General features: G+C 38.7%; 1 protein-coding gene across 3 annotated transcripts in view; it reads left to right on the plus strand.

Moving 5' to 3' along the window:
* The first annotated feature begins 4,479 nt into the window (after nt 1–4,479).
* Nucleotides 4,480–24,552, plus strand: part of PDPK1 (3-phosphoinositide dependent protein kinase 1) — a 137,577-nt gene continuing 117,504 nt past the window's right edge. Inside the window, exons 1-2 of one of the 3 annotated variants that reach the window (XM_056805775.1) lie at nt 9,448–9,705; nt 10,232–10,397. The gene's annotated coding sequence lies outside the window, so the exon portion shown is untranslated. Of the gene's footprint in view, nt 5,368–9,447; nt 9,706–10,231; nt 10,398–24,552 lie in introns of those variants that run through there. The other 2 variants (XM_056805774.1, XM_056805773.1) reach the window with 2 other exon arrangements.

The raw sequence follows: 24,552 nt of genomic DNA on the forward strand, positions 1-24,552 counted from the left end.
CGACGTCGCTCATCTTCAAAGGTGATGGTGGCATGGTTAATGTGGGCTCGCCAGCTGCTTCTGGCAGAGGCAGCGAGTTCTAGTTGCTTTGGTGTAATGCCAGCCCACTTCAGGTTGGACTTTAGCTGATCCTTGAATCTTTTCTTTGGTCGGCCTTGTTTCCTGAGTCCAGCTGAAGTTCACCATAGAATACCTGTCTTGGTATTCGCTGTGGGTCCATGCGGATGACGTGTCCAGACCATCGTAGCTGGGTTCTGAGGACCATGACTTCGATGCTGGTGGAGTTGGCTCTGTCGAGGACTTCCTGATTGGTGATTCGGTCCTGCCATCGGATCCTCATGATTGACCGGAGAGAGTGTTGGTGGAATTGCTCCAGCTGTTTCATGTGCTTCTGGTACAGTGTCCATGTCTCGCAACCGTACAGGAGCCAGCTGAGGACCACTGCGTTGTACACTTTGAGCTTCGTCGCAGTGCTTACACCTCTGTGTTGGAGGACTTTGCAGCGCAGCCGCCCGAGTGCCTGGCTGGCCTTTTGGATCCTGGCATTGATCTCGTGGTCTAGGGACCCGTCGTTGGCTGATGCTGCCCAGGTACTTGAAAGTGTTGACGTTAGAAAGCTGAGTGCCATCGATTGTGATGAACGGCTGGTTCATTGGCCTCCCTGGTGCGGGTTGGAACAGCACCTCTGTTTTGCTGAGGCTGATAGTCAGACCAAACAGTTTTGTTGCAGTGGAGAACCTGTCCACTGTACTATACAACTATACTATACAACTACTATAATTATTTTTGCATAAATAGGTCCTTTCCACTTAAAAAAAATCTTTTTGAGATATACATCTAGTAGTGGTATTGGTGGATCAAAAGGTATGCATAGTTTAAATCACTCTCCAGAATGGTTGGATCAATTCACAACTCCATCAGCAGTGCATTAATGACTCCATTTCCCTACCTCCCCTCCAGCATTTTTTTTTCTTTTTGGTCATATTAGTCAATATGGTAGGTATGAGGTAGTAATTCAGAATTATTTATTTATTAAAACTCTTACCTTCCATTTTAGAATCAATACTTGGTAGTGGTTCCAAGGTATCAGAGTTATTTTAATTTGCATTTCTCTACTCAAGACATTCAATTTATTCTAAAGCTTAAATGTGTAGTCTTAGGAGCAAGTGGATTCTCCACTGTTGAAATTCTTCAAATAATGCCTGTGATGTGGGCAAGGTTTATTGAGTCTCATTCAAAGAACTGATTGACAGCTTGTACTGACTCCATTTCAAGGGACCAAGCTTTATTATAAGAGTATAGTAATAGAGTGGATGTAGATAGTTAGCTAGCTGATATAGTAATAAAGGTAAGATAGGTAAGTAAAGTAAGCAAAGCATTTCAGGAATGCTTTTTTATTTTGATTGGTTGCCAAGGAAGGATTCATTTGAGTCGTTGTTGCCCTGTTGATTCTAAGGAACTTTTATCCATGATCCATTTTGGTCTCTGTGATTTTATCCATGATTCACTCTGTCCACTGGGGAGAGGGTGAAGCAAACTGCAATTTAAATGGGATGCAAATTATATGTTAAATACCCCAGGGCAACTTTAAGTCAGATTTTGCTCTATTCTGCCTAGACTCTAAGGTCAGTAGTGATTGTGGAAGCTGAGCCTTGTTTGAATATAGTCTTTTAGGAATGGGAAATTGAATCACCTGAGCTTGCTCTTTAGAGACCCCCAATCAAGGACTAGGTCATGTACGTAAGGAGTTTTCTCATAATTGTAAATCTAAGCAATCCATATGTCTTATCTGAAAGGTGACCCTATACTAATTAACTAATTATTGTATCCATGTTCTTTTGATTGTTTACAGCTACTTGGCAGGGTTTGGGGACATTTCAGCTCACATCCTTTCCCAGGCCAAATAACACAGGACCTAGTACTGGGATAGGTGTGAAGATCAGTCTTTTGGAACTACTTCCTGCTGAATAGGGGTACAGTTTCAAGTATGAGCATGGAGTCTTGTATTTCCTGGTGGGGAAGGGGTCATCACAAGCTTCTGGGAATGGAAGGTAGCAGCAGCAGCATCTGGGGGTTGGAGATGTACTTGTTGCTCAGTAGTGTGAAAAGGAAATTCTTTGTTCTCTTTGTCTATTCTGATTTACACTTGTAAAAAGGGAATCCTTTATTCTTTTTGCCTAGTTGGAGTTAACACTTTGGTTGACAATAACTTAAGTACTCCTACTTAGTACCTCACTAGATTGTGAAGACAGGACTAACTCTCCATGGTCTACTTTTGATTGAATCAACAATCAAAACCTATATCCTAAACCACTTAGAGAATTCACATCCTCAGAAACTCAATCAGTCAGAAAACTGTGAACCTTTTTGATGAGAATTCATACTTCCAGAAGGTGAGAAGTAGATCCCACAGACACTACCCCCCTGGGCAGTGCTAGACAGTTTAGAAGCTGTGATTGGCCCTTGTGAAGAGGAGAAGGGACATGAAGCCACTATAAAAGGCCCTGAATTTCTGGGGCTGGGGAGGTCAGCTTCAAGAGAAGCTCGGCTTCAAGAAGGAAGTCAGCTTCAAGAAGAAAGTCAGTTTAAGGAAGAAAGTTGGCTTCAGGAGTCACCTTCAGCTTGAGTTATAATCTTGGCTTTCCTCATGGAGGGAACTTGGGTGAGTGGATAGCCGGCATTCCCTTCCTGTGTTCTCGAGAGAGTTTAATTCCAGTTGAAGGTCAACAAATCCTGGATGAGTAGAGCACTAGAGCAATATTTAGTTAGATAGGCTAATGTCTTTATCCTTTTGTATTTCTCTACTTTCACTCTTTCCATATCTTTTGTAAATAACAGCTATTAAAGGTCATTTCCACTATGAGCAATAATACTTTGAATTGGTGGCCACCATTATTATTTATAATTTTCATATATTTTAGTAAAACCATTAATTTTTAATTCCTACAGTAGTCATCAACTGGAACTGGGAAAGCAGAGAGTTCACAAATTTAACAAAGTAATTAAATAGGCAAGGACCAAATAGCAATAGAAGCAATCATTAAATCAAAGGAGATATGAGGAATACCACCAGATGTCCAAGGGGAGGAAGAGATTAAAGAAACCCGAAAGGAATCCTGAGTTACCCAATAGTTATAAGGTTCTCTCCCTGGGCCACAGTCCTGGAGAGCTGGAAGATGGCATGTCAGATCTATTGTGGTATTCCAGCAGTCAAAATAGATGCAAATAAGAGAAGAGGGAACTAAGTACCCTGCATATTTAGGCTGGGAAGGAAAATAGTTGATCCAATAGTAGGTAGGGTGTGTCATACTTTCAAAGTTAGGCATGCCTTAAGAATAAGGCTTGGTATTTTGTCAGTCTACCAATGGTTAGCCATCTGTATGTAGCCTTTTGTATCAAGGACATTTGGGACCCAATGGTGGGGGAGGTCTGAATCACAAGAGGCTGCCTAAGAGTCAGTTTGGTAGCCTCTTCCATCATAGTAGGGGAGCCATTGCTGCAGGCAGGTCATTCCTGAGCTACTGTGTCTAGCTGTTTAGAAAAGTAGGCTATAGAGCAGTGGTCAGGTCCCAAGATCTGAATAAGGGACCCCCCAAAGTATGTCCACTTCTCTCATTAACAGAGAGAAATGTGTATCTAAGTTGGGTAAAGCCAGTATTGGGGTAAATGTGAGCTTGGCCTTGAAGATAGTCTGTTTGCTGATTGGGTCTCCAGTGCAGAGGCTAACCTGTACCTGCTTCATACAGTGGCTTGGCAATTATGCCAAAGTTAGGAATCCAAATTCTGCCGAAGCCTGCCATACTTAGGAAGGCCCTAAGTTGTTTCTTTGTCACTGGACTAGGGATAGACAGAATAGCCTTCTTTCTTTCATATGTTAGGAGGTGGGAGTTAGTTCATGGCTTATGTATTGGACCTTCGTTGGGAAACCTGGACCTTTTTTACTGAGACTTTGTATCTCCTTTCTATCAGAAAATTTACTGTACTGATAGTATCTGTGTGTGAGGACTTAAAGTCAGGACTACAGTTAAGTATGCCATGTGTGTATTGGGTGGCCATACTGTTGTTGGGGTGTAGGTCCCTAAGGTTTTTACTATGGTTGTTGCCAAATAGATGATGGGCCTCCCCACCACAATGAGTGGGGTGGCTGTCCCTAAATCCTTGAGAGAGGTTTGGCCAAATGCATTGTTGTGGGAGGTAGTCTGCTGGTGATGCTTGCTCAAAAGCAAAAATGAACTGAGTTCATGTGTAAAAGAAGACACAAAAAGGGGCATCTTTGAGGTCTAAGGTTAAAAACCAAGCTGTGTCCCTAGGGATCTGGATTAGTATAGTGTAGAGGTTAGGGATAGTAGGGTAGATAGGGATTATGACCTCACTGATAGCCCTTAAAATCTGGACCATCCAATAATTCCTACTTGGTTTTTTGTATTTGTATTTGTTTTTTTTTTCTTTTTTTAGTGGGGAGGATGGACATGTTACAGGGAGAGTGGGTGGATATCAGAAGACCATGTTGAAGAAACTTGTCTATCAAAGGTTGTAGTCTTGCCCTCACCTCTGGGCTGATATAGTTTTGCTGCCTATGTAGAAACTTGCTAGGATCTTTCAGGAGAACAATTGCAGGGACTGCATGGATTGCCCTTCCAGGGACATTCCTGACTTGGGGATTGACCTCTTCCCATACAGAGGTGGGAATGATGGGGAAGGGGGCATTTGCTTAAAGGCTCATTTAAGAGTGTGAAGGTACTAGCACAGGAGGAGCCTTCAACAAGGCTGGAATGTATCTCCATTTTTAGCATAGTGTCTCTTCATAGTAGGGAGGCTGGTCAGGAAGGAATTACCAAAAAAGTTATGCTGGAATAGGAGATCCTCAAACTGGTAGGAGAGTGGGTGGGTTTCTAAATACCTCCTCTGGTGCCCTCTGATTCCAACTATGTGATGCTAGTGGGACTTGAGATCTGAGGTGGCACAGAATGTGTGCTATATCTGTAAGAAAGATGATACATTTATCTGTCACATTTATTGCAACCCTGGGTTTGGCCATGGTGATAGAGAGGGAAGAAGCCAACTCAAACTCTGGATCCTATCACTCCAAGTCCTGAGGAGACTGGAAGGTTGAGAGTTGGTTTGTGGCTCAATCTCCTTTTCTAGTGGCCATTCTGTCCACAACTAGGACAGGGCCTGGGGACTTCTGCTTCTGTGGGCAGTCTCTCGACCAACAGCACTTCTTTTCACACTTGGAAACACAAGCTGATCTCCCAGGGGTTTCCTTTTTGGTTGGTAAAGGAAACTGCTACAGTCATCTAAGCCTGTTCCCCCTCATCAACTGGATGACCATTCATCAGAAAGGCTGAAGAAAGGATTCTTATTCAGGTAGGGGCTGAACTCAATGACATCCACATCTTTTCTGACTAAGAAAATTTCAGATTTGTGATAAATGATGAATGATGAGAATTTCTGGCACTGTGACTGCCCTGAGCGGGGAAACCTTTTTAAGAAACCTTACTTTTTGACTTAGACTCAATAATAAGTATGGGTTCCAAGGTAGAAGAGCATTAAGAGCTAGGCAGTTGGAGTTCAGTGACTTGCCTTGGGTCAGCTAGGAAGTGTTGGAGGCCAGATTTAAATCCAGGTCTTCCCAACTCCAGCCTGGATCTCTATCCACTTAGCCACCCCTCAAGCAACATCTGTTAAGTGCCTTCTCTGTATCAGGTACTGTGCTAAACAATGGGGATATAAAAAGAGATAAAAAACAATTTCTGCCTTCAAGGAGTTAATAATTTAATGACCCACATGGGTAGTGCTCTGGATTAGGGTTTCTGGATATCAGGGTTCCTGCTTCAGTGCTGTGATTGCAAAGCTACTGTTTAACTTCTTTGATCCTCAGTTTCCCCATCAATAGATTAGATATGATGCTTATTATCTGTTCCAGCTTAAACATATAGAATTTTAGAATGGGAAAGGACTTTAGAAATAACTTGATTTAACCCCCTAATTTTACAGAAGAGGAAACTGAATCACGGAAAGGGGGAATTGAATTAATGACTAATAGGAGCAGAGACTAGAACCCAGGTTTCCTGACTATCAGGTAACAATAACAACTAATTGCCTTTTCAGGAATTCCTCACTTATAAGGAGTCTCATTTCTGTTGAGTCTACTCCTTAAACACCAATTTTCTGTGATACACTGTACTCTTCTAGTCTATGGATGGGTTGCTATGGTGTTTATTCTATTGGAGATTCCATTGAAGCCTCCCCTGAGATCTTATTGTAGGAGAGTGTTGGTGTTATGTCTCCTTTAGGTCCATAGAACTTCCTGGTGAAAGAGTTTCCTTTTCTAGATTCCATGAGGAAATCATTAAACGTCAGGGAACCATAGTTTCCTCCTCTGCAAAATGAGACTATTTGTAATTGCTTGTCTCCTTGGGCTGTTACGAGCAAAGGGTTTTGTAAATCTTTAAGAATAAGAAATGTGAGCTATTACTGTAATTATAATGGCCTCAGTTCAATATTCAAGGAATAAATGTCCTGTAAAGAGTTTTATATGCACAGGGATACCAACTCTCTCATTTTACAAAGAACCCCACCCCTCTTGCCCTGAGGCCTAATTAGGAGATGTAGAATAACTTGCCCAATGTCACCCTAGCTCAAGCCTGAGCTAGTGAGTTTGTGGCCAAGCCAGAAACTAGGCAGGATGAGGGTTAAGTCCCATGTCTTTCATATGTGAATGGTTTGGTTCTTGAAAGAGACAGAAAAGAACATTTATGTGAGGAAAAATTATGAAATTAAATTGTGGATAAATACAGTCTCAAATAAAATGTTAGATAGAAACATCAGTCGGTCATTAGGACCAGAGAACTGTCTTCAGATGGATGTCCTGAGAGGATCCCTTGGAAGGCAAAGCACTGACAGCAGTTAACAATTTTGAGACTTCTAGAGAAGACCAAAGTTAGAGTAGATTTTCTTCTTCTCGTAAAACTACAAATTGCATACATAATACAAGCACACACACATGTCCACACATGCACAATTTTTTAAAAATCCTAAACTTCTGTTTAGTGTCAGTTCTAATTCAGAATAGTCAAAAGGGTTAGTCAATGGGGGTTAAGTGACTTGCCCAGGGTCACACAACTAGGAAGCATCTGAAGTCACATTTGAACCCAGTTCTTCCTAATTCCAAGCCTGGCACTCTATCTACTGTGCTACCTAGCTGATGCTACACATATGTATTCAGTTTGTATGTTTTTGTATACACATAAATGTGCCTGAAGAAAACGTGCCTGATTACTTCGTGAAATCGAGATCTTTTGAAATATACACTCATACATAAAAATTTTGGGTGCCGACCTCTTGCTTTGTTTGGTAATTTATTTTAAGGATTTATTTGTGAATAGCTTATTAATAGAATTTATTTACTATGAATTTATTATATTTTTGTATATGCTATACCTGTCAGTTTCTCCAATTCCCACCCCATATAGCTCCAAAAGCTAAAGGCTAGACTTGAGGAATTTTTGTGAGTCAACATCTTCTCAAAACCAGAGAGCTCCCATTCTGTGCTTGCTCTACTAAACCAACCAAACAGTGATTAGATATTTATTCTAATAGCAAGCTAAAATAATTGACATGGAATGTCCCTCATGCATACAGGGATATATTCTACCATGCCAACAGGAGAGGAGGGGACCCACAGAAGGAATATTCATGAACTGGAAACATGGAATACACATGGAAGGGTACTGGGCAGTTATTATTTTCTCCCACAATCTGCTGATATTCAGCTAAGATAGAAGTGCTTCTCCATAGGGAAAGGCAGCTATAGCTCTACAGTTTAATAGTAATAAAAGTAATAATTTCTAGCATTTATATATTGCTTATTATGTGCCAGGCATTGTACTAAACTCTTTTATAAATATTATCTTATTTTGGTCCTCACAACTACTGAGGTAGGTGCTAATATTATCTCCATTAAAAAAACAAAAAACAAAAAACAAAACCTTTTACCTTCAATCTTGAAATCAATGTTGTACATCGTACCAAGGTAGAAGAATGGTAAGGGCTAGGCAAAGGGGATTAAGTGACTTACCAAGGGTCACACAACTAGGAAGTAATTGAAGTCAGAGTTGAACCCAGGCCTCTTGTCTCCAGGCCTGTCTCTCAATCCACTGAGTCACCTAGTTGCTCCCTATTATCTCCATTTTTACAATTGAGAAAACTAAAACAGAGGGGTTAAATGACTTGTCCAGGGTCACACAGTTATTGTATGAGATCAGATTTGAAACTGGTACTTTCATGTAATACATATTTCCATCATGCTCTTGTTGTAATAGAAGACACATATCACATATACAATAAAAATCTCATTAAGGAAATAAAGTGGATAATGGTACATTCTTGAATTTTAAAAAATAGCGTTATTGATGTTTTGATACATTTTAACTGATATCTTTGGTGATATGACACCAGAATTTCTTGTGGTATTTCTCTTCCTCCCATAGAGCCATCCTATATCACAAATAATGTTTTACAAAAAAAATGAGGAAGAGAAAAATAAACAAAACCAATCAAAAGTCTGAAAATAGATGCAGTGTTCTATATCTGTAGACCTCCAACCTCTGCAAAGGAAGGGGGGTGGAATGGTCCTCATATATCCAGTCAAGCATTTTAAAAATCTGTCCTCTCATGATGCCCCTTAAGGTCATCTCTCATTTATGGTTTGAGATGCCTTTCACTCCTCTCTCATTCTTAGGCCACTAGTCTCGTCCCCTTCAAATCACTCAAGAGAATCCACTTAGCAAGATTGCGAAGGACTTTGATAATGCTGACTTATGGAACATCTTTTAACCTCCATAAAGCTCCTTATTGATATTCAAAATTGACTTGCAAGCAAGAGTTTGGTGGAGGTTGTGATATTGGAGAACTTTGCCTAGGTTGTTCTCTTTTCATGCCACCAAACAAAATAATTGAATTCCCTGGATTTAAGAATTTTGGAACAGATCTTTCCATGATGTCCTTTTCTCTCTCCTCCAATTCTTTTTGTAGGACTTCTTTTCTTCAAGGCCCAACTGAATTTCTGCCTTCTCCATATAGTCATCTATTAATTCCATAGCTTTAAGAGATCCTTTCTTCCTCAATTTTTTCATTGCAATTTGAAATTCTGCTCTGCACCTAGCAAATTCTGTCTTGTATCATCATTTTTTGTGCACATGCCTTTTCTTTTCATTAGGGTGTTAGATTCTTAAAAGACTTGAAAGGCTTAACCTTTTTCATTTCATCAATCAAGGTCATTCATTTCTGCAATCCTCTAGATGCAGAGGGCCTTGCCTATAGTGTGTACTTAATAAATATTTGTTGGATTTTATAGTTAAATTGAATCCCCCTCCTTCTGTCCCTCTGTCTCCCATGAAGTCATAATCCTAGGTTAAACATCATAATCTATTGACACCCCTCTCATGATCTAGAAGGAGTCAGAAGGGATGAAGGGGAGGAGGAATAGGTAGGATGAAGTTGCCCTCCCCCCCCAGATGTCAACAAACTTGGGTATCTGGGGGGGGGCGGGAAAGTGAGTAGTTAGGTCTGATCAAAAGTGGTTCCCTCCTCCCCCTTCCTCTTAAAATGGAAAAAGGTCTTGGAGATATATCTATGGAAATTTAGACACATGGAGGAAACATTGATTTCGGGAATGGTGCCTTTGATTCTTAGTCATCCAAGGTAGGAGAATTTGGGCCTCAGTCTTTTGCTATATGATATGTTATTTAGTCTACAATCTCACCTGTTCCTTTTCTCATCTTTTTCTGAACAAACTTCTATTCTTTGCATGTGTCCAGGGAGCTCCTTTGAGCTTCTCTCTATCTCTTTTAGGAAAGTACTTGATAATAGTCATTTGGATTTTTGTATGATTTCAAGCCAGTGTATTCCTTTCCATTTGAAGATGTAGCACAATACCTTACTATGAAATGAAAGCCTTTATTGAAATTTCCACCACCAGTCAGTAGATTCTCAAATTAATTAGACACATTTATTAAATATTTACTTTGGGCACTAGGGATACAAAAGTAAAAAAAAAAAGATGGGAGTCCTTGCTGTCAGGAAACTGATAATCTCAGAGAGAGTGATCCAACATCTAGACTATAACCATTATTTCTAAATATGTCTTATTGATGCTTTTTATCTTTCCATGATACACATATATGTATATATACACACATATGTTTTTTTCCATCTGCACTCCCTCCAGATTGAACCTGTGCTTGTGACAAAGAATAACAATTTAGCAAAAATATTTGATACAAAGACCAATAGTGTTTACAGTATTCTGACAGTTTTGGAAGGGAGGAGGAAGAAGTAACAAAGAAGTTCCCAGGAATTCTGAAATCATATCCTTTGTCAACTTGTTACTGTAGGTAAGAAGCAGTTTGGTATAAAAAACAATGGCCTTGGGGTCAGGAGATGTGAGTTAACATCCTAGCCTGACCATTAATTAGCTGAGTGGATTTGGACTAGGAATTTAACCTCTATCAGCGGCTTTAAAATAGATACACTCTACCTCATGGGGTTCTTATTAAAGGTGCAGCTTGATCTTGGACAAGTTTGATTTTGGGCAAATCTTTCTGGGCTTAAGCAAAATGAGAGTGAACAATACTTGCCATACTTCCCAAATTTTAGAAACTGTTATTTAAAAAAAAAAAAGCTCTATAAGAATACAGGCTATGATTATTATAGGTGGGGCATGGGTAATGGTGTCCAGGGGGTGTAGGAACTGACCACACCAGGAATTCATAAGTATAGTGTCTTGGCATAGAGAAGGCATTTGATAATGTCATATATCCATTGAAAGGTTTACAAGATGCTCCCATATCACCCCTGTGATGTAGGTAATGCAAGGATTCTTTTTTAAATTTATTTTTGTAAAGATATTCTATATACCAATTACATATAATAACAATTTTCCATATAAGTTTTCTGAAGTTATATGATCCAAATTGTCTCCCTCCTTTCTCTCCCTTCTCTCCCCCTTCCTGAAGATGGTAAGCAATTTGATCTGGGTTATATCTATACAGTCATTCTGACACCAACAGTTCTTTCTCTGGAGTTGGAAAGCATTCTCTGTCATAAATCCTTCAGAATTGTCTTGGATCATCATTTTCTGAGAATAGCTAAGTCCTTCAAAATTGATAATTCCACATTATTGCTGTCACTAAGTACAATTTTCTCTTGGTCCTGCTTATTTCACTCTGTATCAGTTCATAAAGATCTTTCCAGCTCTTTCTGAAATCATCTTGTTCATCATTTCTTACAGCACAACAGTATTCTGTCACTAACATATACTAAAATTTGTTCAGTCATTCCCCAGTCGATTGACATCCCTTTAATTTCTAGTTCTTTGACACCACAGAAAGGACTGCTACACACATTAAAAAATCTCTTAGGGACACAAACCTAGTAGTGGTATTACTAGATCGAAGGGTATGCACTATTTTATAGCCCTTTGGGGCATAATATCAAATTGTTCTCCAGAATGGTTTGATCCGTTCACAACTCCACCAACAATGCATTAGTGTCCCAAGTGTGCCACATCCTCTCCAACATTTATCACTTTCCTTTATTGTCATATTGGCCCATCTGATAGATGTGAGGTGTTACTTTAGAGTTTTTTTAATTTAGTGCAAGTGCTCTTATCTCCATTTTGCAAATGAGGAAACTATCTCAGAGAAGTCAAATTACTTTCCTTTCAGGTACATATAGTCATTGTAGAACCTGGGATTTTACTTCATGTTTCCAGACTCCAACTTGAATCCCCTTCCCTGCTATATCATGAATAATGTTTGTTGAAATGAATTGAACTGTTTTTAATAAGTCCACTAGTGCATGCCTAGTATCTCTAGACAGTATAATCACTATTTGGATGGGAAGGAATAGACCCTCCAACCTGCAAAGCATTTACCAAACTAAGGAACTGGGAAAGGTGAATACTAGGGACCTCATAGGAACAGGTTCAAATAACAAGTTCATGGGTCCTTCTTGTTCTGACTCAGGCTCATACCTCATTGTCGATATCATGTTTATTCCTCTGCCTCCATTTTTATCAACTTATATCTCTCAAGGTTCAGCTTCAGTCTTATTTCCTTCAGAAGATCCCTCTCCAACTGGCTCAATTCATACTGATTCCCTTCTCACTTCTGGATCTTAGCATCTTTCTCTGTACCTCATTTTAGTCCTTAACATGGAATGCATTGTATTGTTGTCTATTTCATGTGCATCTTTTTTCTCCAACAAGCTCTAGCACAAGACACTTTCCCTCTTTGGTATTCAGTTTCTTCATTTGTAAAATGAGTAGGTTGGACTATATGAGCATCTATTTCATAGACTGTGCTCTATGGAGCCCTTGTTTTTTAAGTGACATGAATAAGGATTCCATAGAAAATTTCAGTGTTAGTTACATTTTTCCTTTTGAAAAATATTAACAAAATTAAGTTTGCCTCAAAAATACTTATTACCAGAAGGATTTTTTTTTTTACCATGAAAATCAGCTTAATTTTTTTCTATTTTGTTAAAACATTTCCCCAAATCTCCTTCATCCCAGGTTTCATCTATATTCTAAGCTCCATTTCTCCTTATGATTGTGTCCTCCCCACCCCACTACCCCTGCAATAGTGTTTTGTGGCCAAACTGGTTTGGGAAATGATGGGATAGATGATTTTTAGGGGTGACTGCCAGCTCTAATATTTTATGGCTTCATGCTTATTGAGTACCTGTTGCAGTGCAAGGCTATGGGCTTGGGCTTTGAAGGAGACAACAAAAATTAAATAAGACATGGTTCCTGATTTTGTGAAGATCACAATCTAGTAGACTTTAAGATATTAATTTTCTTGAAGATAGGACTTTGTCTCTTATTCCCACACTGCACTCCCTTTGTAGTCCATAAACCAGTATGGTGCTGCTAGCCACCAGCTTGATGCTTTGCAATAGTAAGAATTGGGTTCTGGGTGAACCTAGCTGTGTGACAGCCTCTCTGTCTGTCTCTGTTTCATAATCTGTAAAATGGAGATAATAATAGCACCTACCTCTCAGGGCTGTTGTGAAGATAAAATGAAATATTTGTAAAAGCACTTAGCACAATAACTGGGACATAGTAGACACTTAATAAGTCCCTTCCTTTCTTCATTCCTCAAATTTATTCTGATGATTATGGTACCCTCTGTGGTGCTGGGGGAAAAAGACCAAGCTCTTTGTGGTTCTCAGACAATGAATGGACCTTTATCTCCTAGCTTCATACCTCTGTAGGTTAACTATGCTGGCTTGTCAGTCTAGAGCAGTGATGGAGAATCTATGGCTTGGTTGCCAAAGATGACATGCACTGTGCTCTTTGTGGGCACACGGCCACCTCCCCCCCTTCTTTACTAGAAAGGCAGAGGGACTTTGTTGGAGCTGTTCTCCTCCCTCTTTCCACCTCCTCCAACAACATTTTTCACATCCCCCACCCCTCTGTCCAGCAGCCCAATGGGAGGGCACAAGGGGTAAGATGGGTAGCTCATAGGCAACAGAGCTGCAGGGAAGTGGAGCACTGGGCCCCCCCCCCCCTCTCTATACTTGCTGAGGACATTCCTCACTTCATCCACCCCTCTGCCCAGCAGCCCAATGGGAATGCTCCCTTCTTCCCCTGTGTGGGGTAATGGGGGTCAGGATGCCCCTGGCACTTGGTGGGGGGAAGGTGCATGACATAAGGTCTGGGGGGGGGGTCAGGGCCCAGCACTCCATCTCTCAAAGGTTCGCCATCACTGGTCTAGAGAGTGTGGTGTCTAGATTCACCAAATCAAGTTAGCTTGGAGTCTCCTTACTGGTGAAATTCTACATATCCTGGCATAATCTATTAATTCCCCACAGGAATTCCCACAGATGTCCTTCAGGGTACTGTGTTAGCCCTCTTCTCTTCTTCTTTCATACTACTTCACTTGGTGATCTCATTAGCTCTCCTGTATTTAATTACCATCTTTGTGTTGATGCTTCTCATATTGATCTTTCCTGCCCACTTCTCTTCTGATCTCCAATCTCTCATCTCCTTGAATTGGATGTCCAGTAGACATCTTTTTTTTTTAATTTTATTTTTTATTATCATGCAAATCACACTTCCATGTTGGTCATTGTTGTAGGAGCACACTCATACAAAACCAACACCCCCAAATAAAACTATAAATACACTAATGTGAAAGATAGTATGCTTTGATCTGAATACATCTGACTCCAAAAGGTCTTGCTTCCAGTAGATATCTTAAACTCAATATGTCCAAAACAGAACTCAGGATCTTTACCTCCAACCTCCCCCCATTCCCACCTTCCTTATTACTCTAGAGGGCAATATCATTCTTCAAAATCCCCAGACTTGCCACCTAGAAGCAGTCCTGGATCTTCTAAACTGTTGCCAAGATCTGTTGATTTCAATTTGCAACATTCCTTCTCTTCTCTGACACTGTCACCCTCATCACCTCATGCCTGGATTATTGCAATAGCCTGATGGTGGGTCAGTCTCTGCCTCAAGTATCTCCCAACTCCAATCCATCCTCAATTCAGCCTCTGAAATGATTTTTCTAAAGGTTTGATCATGTTACCCCCTGCCCTGACTACCCCCTTCCCTGACCATCCTCCCTATCCCTATCATCCCCAGGAAAAATACAAAATGCTATGTTTGGCATTCAAAGCCCTCCATACCCTAGCTCTCTCTTAACTTTTTACTTTACTTAATGCCTTATTCCCCAACATGTATTCTTTCTTCTAGTGACCCTGGCCTCTTGACTGTCCCACAAACAAGGCATTCCATTGCTTGGTCTGAGCATTTTCTCTGGCTGTCCCCCATTCTTGGAACATTCTCTTTCTTCTGGTCCAACTAATGACCTCCCAGGCTTCCTTTAAGTCCCAACTAAAGTCCCAACTTTAGGAAAACTTTCTCAACTCCTCTTAATTCTAAGACCTTCCCTCTTTTAATTAATTCCTATTTAACCTGTATTTAGCTCACTTTTTATATGTTTGTTTGCATGTTGTCATCTCCCCCATTAGGTTACAAGCTTATTGAGAACAGGGGTTGTCTTTTGTCTCTTTTTGTATCCCCAGCACTTAGCTACAATGCCTGGCACCAGTGGTCACTTAGTAAATATTTATTGAATGACTGATAATAAAATACCTCCCTTGAGGCTGTGTGCCTACTCTTTATTTAGATCTAGATAGCATCATCTCCCCTCCCTACCAAACTCCCCAAATGCAGAGCAATTCTGAACTTAGAAATTCTAGGAATGGTACACTTAGGCTTGTTTAGTCCCTATATGACCTCTCCTTTTGTAAATGGGCAAAGGACAGTTGAAAAGAGTTTTCAACTTATAAATTCAACTCATACTACCCAGTATGTAGGTGAAGGTGAAGGAATCTGGGGCATTGGAACTCAACTCCTCCCATTGTGGTACAGGGTATATTGGGATCCAGAGTTTTTCTGATATATAATTTCTACCAATACTCTCTTCTAAGGCCTGATTCTTAAGAGAATTTGGGGCTCTGCTCTGTGGTTTCTGTCACTTCCCCAAAATTTGAGGCATTTTGTCAGCCTGCATTCTTCATGCTTAGTTCCAGAGAAATAATACAAATCATAGAATGTTAGGGGGGAAAGGTCTTAGAACACAGACTGTTGGAACTGGAAGGTATCTTAAAGGCTAAATTCAGCCTTCTTTTTTTATAGATAATAGCAACAATAATGATACTTCATGAATGGTTCCACCAGCATATCATATACTCTTTGAAGATCAGTCTAGATCAGTATGGCAAGATCCATTAAAAATTTACTCACTATTGAATGGATTATTTAGCAATGGAAATTTATGAAACCAAGAAAAACATAAAATGGATCTAGTCTTGTGCAGCAATGACAACGGCAAACTGATTGGAAGGGGGACAAAGAGTGCTAAGAATCACAGTTTTTAGATTGTCTATAAATATTAACTGTTGGACCTCTAACATTTATCCAATAACCAATGAGATCTACAACTGAGAGAAATTAATCATACCAGTATTGATATCTTTGATATAAGTGAAACCAGAAGACAAATGGAAGGATGACTCAGAGGTTATATTTGGATAAGAAAATAAAGAATCTGGTAAAATTGGTTTTACCATGCATCTAAAAGAAACAAGTAACAAAATTTCAGAGTTTTCTTGGTTATCTTGCCTTCAAGTACAAAGAATGAATCTAAACTAGCTTATATGATGTTTATTGTAGGAAATAAGGATATTGAGAAATTCTAATAAAGTCTTTGAAATTAAATTGACATGCACTTTAATAGTTGGTGACTTCAATCTAAAGTTGGGCAGATGGGATGATAGATAAAAGTATGGCTCAGTTCAAGAAATAAAGAAAGCCAAAGGCATATACACTACATGGAATGGTCATACCTAAGAATATTTTCTTCAAAAGGAGAGTTTGTGTACAGGATATAATTGAGCACCAAATAACATCACAGAAAATGAAACTGATTATCTTTTAACAGACAAGAAACAACTTGAGTGATGAGAGGCATTTCTGAATCAGCTATCTCTGGGCTTTCAGATTATCAAGTTCAAAATCAACATCAAGTTAGAATAAAAAAATGAGAAGATCCTCCATGTTGTTAAAATAGTTTCAACATAGCCTATTTAAATTATTGACATTAAAATGGAAAATAGATTAAGAGAAAGACATCAACACATCTAAGATGATTTACTATGGGAAATTGATTGTTATATAAATAAAGCAATTGCTATAACAACTGCCAAAAGAGCTTAGAAGCTACCTCAGTCAATAGAGACATGATCTTGCTAAACAAGAGGCATATCCAATAGCAACACTCATGTAAAATATAGATTGATTGGTAAAATTTTACAGAGGATGGTAGATGATGAGCAGAATAATTTCATAAAACACTGAGAAGTGGTAGAGAGATATGTTTATAGAAATTTGGTCTGGGATATAATTAAGCTACCTTGTAACAATGTTTGTGAACAGGAAGATGGAAGGATGAATAAATAATGGAAATGATGTCAACATTTTTATAACAATTTGCTTCATCAATGATTGTGTTACTCTCTTGCTTCAAAAACTTCAATGTTCACATATTATCTCTAGAATAAAACACATTGACATATAGAGCCTTTCCCTTTCTGGTTCTAGCCTACCTTTCCAGGCTGATTGCATATTGATTATTCCATCTTATATACTCTGCATTCTGTCTTTGCATAAGTTGTCTATCATACATTGAATCCATTCCCTCATTTCCATTTCTGGGAACCTTCATCTCCTTTTAGCTCCAGGTTAAATTCCATAAAAAGAAATGTAAGATGTGCAATTTTAGAGATATCTCCATCCCAAATGTTCACATGGGTTACTTGTGCAGGACCTGTGGTATAGAGCCTTTTGAGCTCATATTGGTCTGATCAGATACAGTAGGACACATTGTACATTGACTCCAACATAGTGATGGCATTTAAGTACAAAGGATAACTAACCAAATTCCATCATCTTCTGTAGGCAGAAACAACCCTGAGAAAATGCTGATTTTCAATTTGTCCTTTGTCCCCTTTGGCATTAATTTTTATTTATGTTTTCATATTGTTTGCCCTGTGTAGAAAAGCTCATTGAGGGCAGAGCCTGTTTCATTTTTGTTTTTGTATTGATAATATCTAACGGTAACTGGAAGATAACAGGTATGTGTGTGTATGGAAATTCGTCCCTGGCCAATTGATTCCTACTCCGATTTCAGTGGATGTAGTCATAGAAAGCGATCAATCATAGGAAAGAGAGGTGTTAATATGTGTGCCACTTTGTTATTTCTTTATAGAGTATGAAATTCTTTTTGATCAAGTTAGGGAATAGGTACTGACTCGCCAAGGATAGGATATATTTTGGGTGGCCTTAAAAAAAAGAGGACATATTCTCTAGTGATGGACACAGAAGAAGGGGCAAGAGTAGATAGAGAAGAAAGCAGTCTATGGATTTAAGATGGGCATCTGGCTCAATAAAAAAGCTGCACTTAGTAGCAAGCAACATGAGAACATATCTAGAAGAGGAAGAATATTGGGGTCCTGCAGTACTAGAGGATGGGGTTACTTTGTATATGTGTTCCCTATGTTTATGCCTCACTATCAATGTACTCTGTGTCTACCTTTCCTACAGATCCCTGTACTAATGGGAAGAGTGCTCTCCTGGGGTTAGGGAATGGGGTGGGAATATTTTATAGCTGCTGTTTTAACTATGCTTAGTAAATGTCTTTGCTTCAAACTAATGATGTCTATTGGATGACTCCTAAAAGTAAGCTTACTGGTGAGGCTTATATAAGCTCACTGTTGAATTATATTGTCTTATTTGACATAGTCACCCCTTTAGAACCCCAACCTATATGCCGGTGAGTTCTGATTTGGAGAAATAGATGAGAGATGGTACGATAGGTACTTAATAAATACTTGTTGAAAAGAAAAGAATTGAAATGAAACACTATATTTGGACTCTATCTAACATCCTAGTACCCAAATTCTGTATGAAGAATCAGAAATGGCACTAAAAAAACCAAAATACCAGTTGGACAAGACCAACTATACATTGAGAAAATCCACGCTGGAGTTGATGCAGCTTGGGACATCACATTTCAGGATATCTCTTAAGAGTAGCAGATACTATGGCGAGACATCCTTTCAAACCTTTTGGGATGCAGCCAAAGCGGTAATCAGAGGTAAATTCATATCCCTGAGTGCATATATTAACAAACTAGGGAGAGCAGAGATCAATCAATTGGAAATGCAAATAAAAAAACTCAAAAGTGACCAAATTAAAAAACCCCAGCAGAAAACCAAACTAGAAATCCTAAAAATTAAGGGAGAAATTAATAAAATCGAAAGTGATAGAACTATTGATTTAATAAATAAGACAAGAAGCTGGTACTTTGAAAAAAACAAACAAAATAGACAAAGTACTGGTCAATCTAATTAAAAAAAGGAAGGAAGAAAAGCAAATTAACAGCATCAAAGATGAAAAGGGGGACATCACCTCTGATGAAGAGGAAATTAAGGCAATCATTAAAAATTACTTTGCCCAATTATATGGCAATAAATATACCAATTTAAGTGATATGGATGAATATATACAAAAATACAAACTGCCTAGACTAACAGAAGAGGAAATAGAATTCTTAAATAATCCCATATCAGAAAATGAAATCCAACAGGCCATCAAAGAACTTCCTAAGAAAAAATCCCCAGGGCCTGATGGATTCACCAGTGAATTCTATCAAACATTCAGAGAACAGTTAATCCCAAAACTATACAAACTATTTGACATAATAAGCAAAGAGGGAGTTCTACCAAACTCCTTTTATGACACAAACATGGTACTGATTCCAAAACCAGGCAGGTCAAAAACAGAGAAAGAAAACTATAGACCAATCTCCCTAATGAATATAGATGCAAAAATCTTAAATAGGATACTAGCAAAAAGACTTCAGCAAGTGATCAGAAGGGTCATCCACCATGATCAAGTAGGATTTATACCAGGGATGCAGGGTTGGTTCAATATTAGGAAAACCATCCACATAATTGACCACATCAACAAGCAAACCAACAAGAACCACATGATTATCTCAATAGACACAGAAAAAGCCTTTGATAAAATACAACACCCATTCCTATTAAAAACACTAGAAAGCATAGGAATAGAAGGGTCATTCCTAAAAATAATAAACAGTATATATCTAAAACCATCAGCTAATATCATTTGCAATGGGGATAAACTAGATGCATTCCCAATAAGATCAGGAGTGAAACAAGGATGCCCATTATCACCTCTATTATTTGACATTGTACTAGAAACACTAGCAGTAGCAATTAGAGAAGAAAAAGAAATTGAAGGCATCAAAATAGTCAAGGAGGAGACCAAGTTATCACTCTTTGCAGATGACATGATGGTCTACTTAAAGAATCCTAGAGATACAACCAAAAAGCTAATTGAAATAATCAACAACTTTAGCAAAGTTGCAGGATACAAAATAAATCCACATAAGTCATCAGCTTTTCTATATATCTCCAACACAGCTCAGCAGCAAGAACTAGAAAGAGAAATCCCATTCAAAATCACCTTAGACAAAATAAAATACCTAGGAATCTACCTCCCGAGACAAACACAGGAACTATATGAACATAACTACAAAACACTTGCCACACAACTAAAACTAGACTTGAGCAATTGGAAAAACATTAACTGCTCATGGGTAGGACGAGCCAATATAATAAAAATGACCATCCTACCCAAACTTGTTTATCTATTTAGTGCCATACCCATGGAACTCCCAAAAAATTTCTTTACTGATTTGGAAAAAACCATAACAAAGTTCATTTGGAATAACAAAAGATCAAGGATATACAGGGAAATAATGAAAAAAAAAACACAAATGAGGGGGGCCTAGAAGTCCCAGACCTCAAACTATATTACAAAGCAGCAGTCATCAAAACAATTTGGTACTGGCTAAGAGACAGAAAGAAGGATCAGTGGAATAGACTGGGGGCAAGTGACCTCAGCCAGACAGTATACGATAAACCCAAAGATCCCAGGTCTTGGGACAAAAATCCACTATTCGATAAGAACTGCTGGGAAAATTGGAAGACAGTGTGGGAGAGATTAGGAATTGATCAACAACTGACACCCTACACCAAGATAAATTCAAAATGGGTGAAAGACTTAAACATAAAGAAGGAAACCATAAGTAAATTGGGTAAACACAGAATAGTATACATGTCAGACCTTTGGGAGGGGAAAGACTTTAATTAAAACCAAGCAAGATATAGAAAGAATCACAAAATGTAAAATAAATAATTTCTACTACATCAAATTAAAAGGCTTTTGTACAAACAAAACCAATGTAACTAAAATCAGAAGGGAAACAACAAATTGGGAAAAAATCTTCATAAAAGCCTCTGACAAAGGTTTAATTACTCAAATTTATAAAGAGCTAAATCAATTGTACAAAAAATCAAGCCATTCCCCAATTGATGAATGGGCAAGGGACATGGATAGGCAGTTTTCAGATAAAGAAATCAAAACTATTAATAAGCACATGAAGAAGTGTTCTAAATCTCTTATAATCAGAGAGATGCAAATCAAAGCAACTCTGAGGTATCACCTCACACCTAGCAGATTGGCTAACATGACAGTTATGGAAAGTAATGAATGCTGGAGGGCATGTGGCAAAGTAGGGACATTAATTCATTGCTGGTGGAGTTGTGAACTGATCCAGCCATTCTGGAGGGCAATTTGGAACTATGCACAAAGGGCGATAAAAGAATGTCTACCCTTTGATCCAGCCATAGCACTGCTGGGTCTGTACCCCAAAGAGATAATGGACAAAAAGACTTGTACAAAAATATTCATAGCTGCGCTCTTTGTGGTGGCCAAAAATTGGAAAACGAGGGGATGCCCATCAATTGGGGAATGGCTGAACAAATTGTGGTATATGTTGGTGATGGAATATTATTGTGCAAAAAGGAATAATAAAGTGGAGGAATTCCATGGAGACTGGAATGACCTCCAGGAAGTGATGCAGAGCGAGAGGAGCAGAACCAGGAGAACATTGTACACAGAGACAAACACACTGTGGTATAATCGAACGTAATGGACTTCTCCATTAGTGGCAGTGTAATGTCCCTGAACAATCTGCAGGGATCTAGGAGAAAAAAACACTACCCATAAGCAGAGGACAAACTGAGGGAGTAGAAACACCAAGGAAAAGCAACTGCCTGACTACAATGGCTGAGGGGACATGACAGAGGAGAGACTCTAAACGAACACTCTAATGCAAATACTAACAACATGGCAATGGGTTCGAATCAAGAACACATGTGATACCCAATGGAATCACGCGTCGGCTACGGGGGTGGGGTGGGAGGGAGGAAAAGAAAATGATCTTTGTCTTTAATGAATAATGCATGGAAATGATCAAATAAAATACTATAAAATTAAAAAAAAAGAAAAAAAGAGTAGCAGATACTAAATAATGAAAAATGTCACGTTATCAGAGATAGGGATAAGGATAATAAAGACTAGGCCTGTGATTTCATTGACATAGGGAATTTCCAGGCAAGGAAACTTCCTCTATCAGTGAAGTTAGAGATATTGTAAAGGTAGAATCAATAAGACTTGGAAACTGGAAATCATTGGGGAGATCTAACATAGCATCCAAATGGAAGAGGATTCTTTGATGTAGATGGTGAGGTCCTCCAGATGTTTCTATTTTCAGATGACATATAAATAGCATTAACTCCAATATGGTGCAGAATCTCCTATATGAGATCCATAAGCATCAAAAGAGTTCTGCTTTGTGGAGGAAAAAAAAAACAAATGGATACAGAATGTCTAATATTTTATGATATGCACTTATATGGACAGCCCCTAGAACTAGACCCTTATTTAGTGTATCTTTCTCAGACAGACACTAGAGAAAATGAGCTGGATCCAGAAGTGGGTAAGAGATAGGGCTGGACTGCATTTGAGAAATTTTGCTGTGTTTTCAGTAACTCCAAGTTTCTTCTTGATAAAAAAAGACATTAAATTCAACATCAATATTTTGATGATGCTACATGATGGCAAATTAAGGGATACAATAATCACTACAGAATCAAAATCTCCTGTAACTCAAAGGGCAATGGATGAATGTTGGACATAAATGGAGGGAGCATATAACTACTGGTTTGTATGCAAAAAGTTGCTTAAAACATAAGAAGAGACATATGATAAAAAAATAAAAAGATTAGTGAATGGGAGGAATATTGCTGAGTGCATTGGTATATTTGAAAACACCTAGAGGAGAGCCTTTGAATATTGGATAGACCCCTTGTGGAGGACTTGTGGAAGAACATAGAGAAGAATCATATAGGATGAGAATGGTTGTAATCTGCCTTTGTCATGGGTACATTCAATATCCTTGATGAAATTAGATTTACTAAAGTACTAAATAATTGGCATTTATGTGGTCCTTTATAAAGCACTTTCTTCACAAATCTTTGAGCTAAGTGTTGCCTAGTATTATTATTTCCTCTTTATAGATAAGGAAACTGAGAGGCTCAGGGAAGTTTACAGCCAGCGGTAGAGCAAAAGGATGGAACTCAGGTCTTCTATTAATAAATAGGAATTTTGTTTTCATAATACTTTGTTCATACTTCTCTTACTGGAATTATCCTCTTTAGACAGTTATTATTTTTCTTCTTGCTTTATTGCCACTGTTAGACTGGAAGTCTTTTAAAGGCCAGGACTATGTCTTAATCACTTCTGCATAGGATCATAGATGAAGTGTTGACAGGACTCTCCGAAGCCATCTATTGTACCTTTCTCATTTTATAGATGAAGAAACCAAGGCCTAGGGAGGCCCCAGCTAACAATAGAGTGTCAAAGGTAGGATTTGAATTTAGATTATTTCATTCCAAAGCTATTCTGGCAGTATGATGACTGAATTTGAATCCTGACTTATTTCTTGCACACACTGGGGTAAGTCACTTGGCCTTTGCTAGCCTCGGTTTCCACATCTGTGAAATAGGTAGGTTAACTAGAGGAGAACTAGATGAATTCTACAATTCCTTTCAGTGCTATATCTATGACCTTCCTTAGCACTTAATACCACATAATAATGCAAACTCTTCCCATGTAAACAGTATATTACAGTTTTAAAAAATGTGGAGGGATATGAGGGATATTTGCAGTGGCAAACAATTTAGAAAGATAGCTAGCAAACAAGAGAATTCTTAAAAGTCTTTGAATATTTGCTTCCCCCCCCTTTATATTGCCAGAATGTTTCCACCTGTTGTCCAGTTCTGATCCCCTACCAAAACAAACCAAACATAAGGCTAATTTAGACTGAGGGAAAATTGAGGATTTAATAAAAATAATTCAATGTAATTTTTTTGCCCCTCCCTCCCCAGCAGATAAACAGCAAGAAAAAAATCACAAAAATCATTGCCACATCAAATGTACTCAAGGGAGAATTCCAATCTCTCTTCTTTCATTTGAATTCCCCCTTTCTATTCCCCTCAAAATTGTGCAAGACATGAAAATATAGGGCTGGTGAATGGGGTGAAGGTATTGATGTTTACTAGTTTGCAAACTGGTTAATAGAGGTACAAACATGATCATAAAGCCAGTGTAGGGGAAGAGAAGCTGGGAGGAGTGGTCACACAGAAATGAGACAGGAAATGGAAGTGTGCATCACAAAACTCTGTTTGATCTCTCCAGTGCATTTATCACATCCTGCCTTGTGTGGCAGTTGTTTACATGTCTCTGTACTGACTCTATACTGAGCTAGCTAGCTCAACGAGGGCAGGGACTAGGTCTGGGTTATTTCTGTATCTTCCCCCAGTGGCCAGCGGTGCTCTGCAGACTGGTTTGTTGAACTGTTCAAATGAATAACCCTATGAGGATGACAAGGCAGGGATTCTGTTTCCAGGTAATAACAACTCACATAAGATCAGAGAATTTAGAGGAATATTGGCAATCTAGTTCAACCCGCTCATTTA

The sequence above is a fragment of the Monodelphis domestica genome, chromosome 7 (assembly GCF_027887165.1).
Source record: "Monodelphis domestica isolate mMonDom1 chromosome 7, mMonDom1.pri, whole genome shotgun sequence".
Taxonomy (NCBI): domain Eukaryota; kingdom Metazoa; phylum Chordata; class Mammalia; order Didelphimorphia; family Didelphidae; genus Monodelphis; species Monodelphis domestica.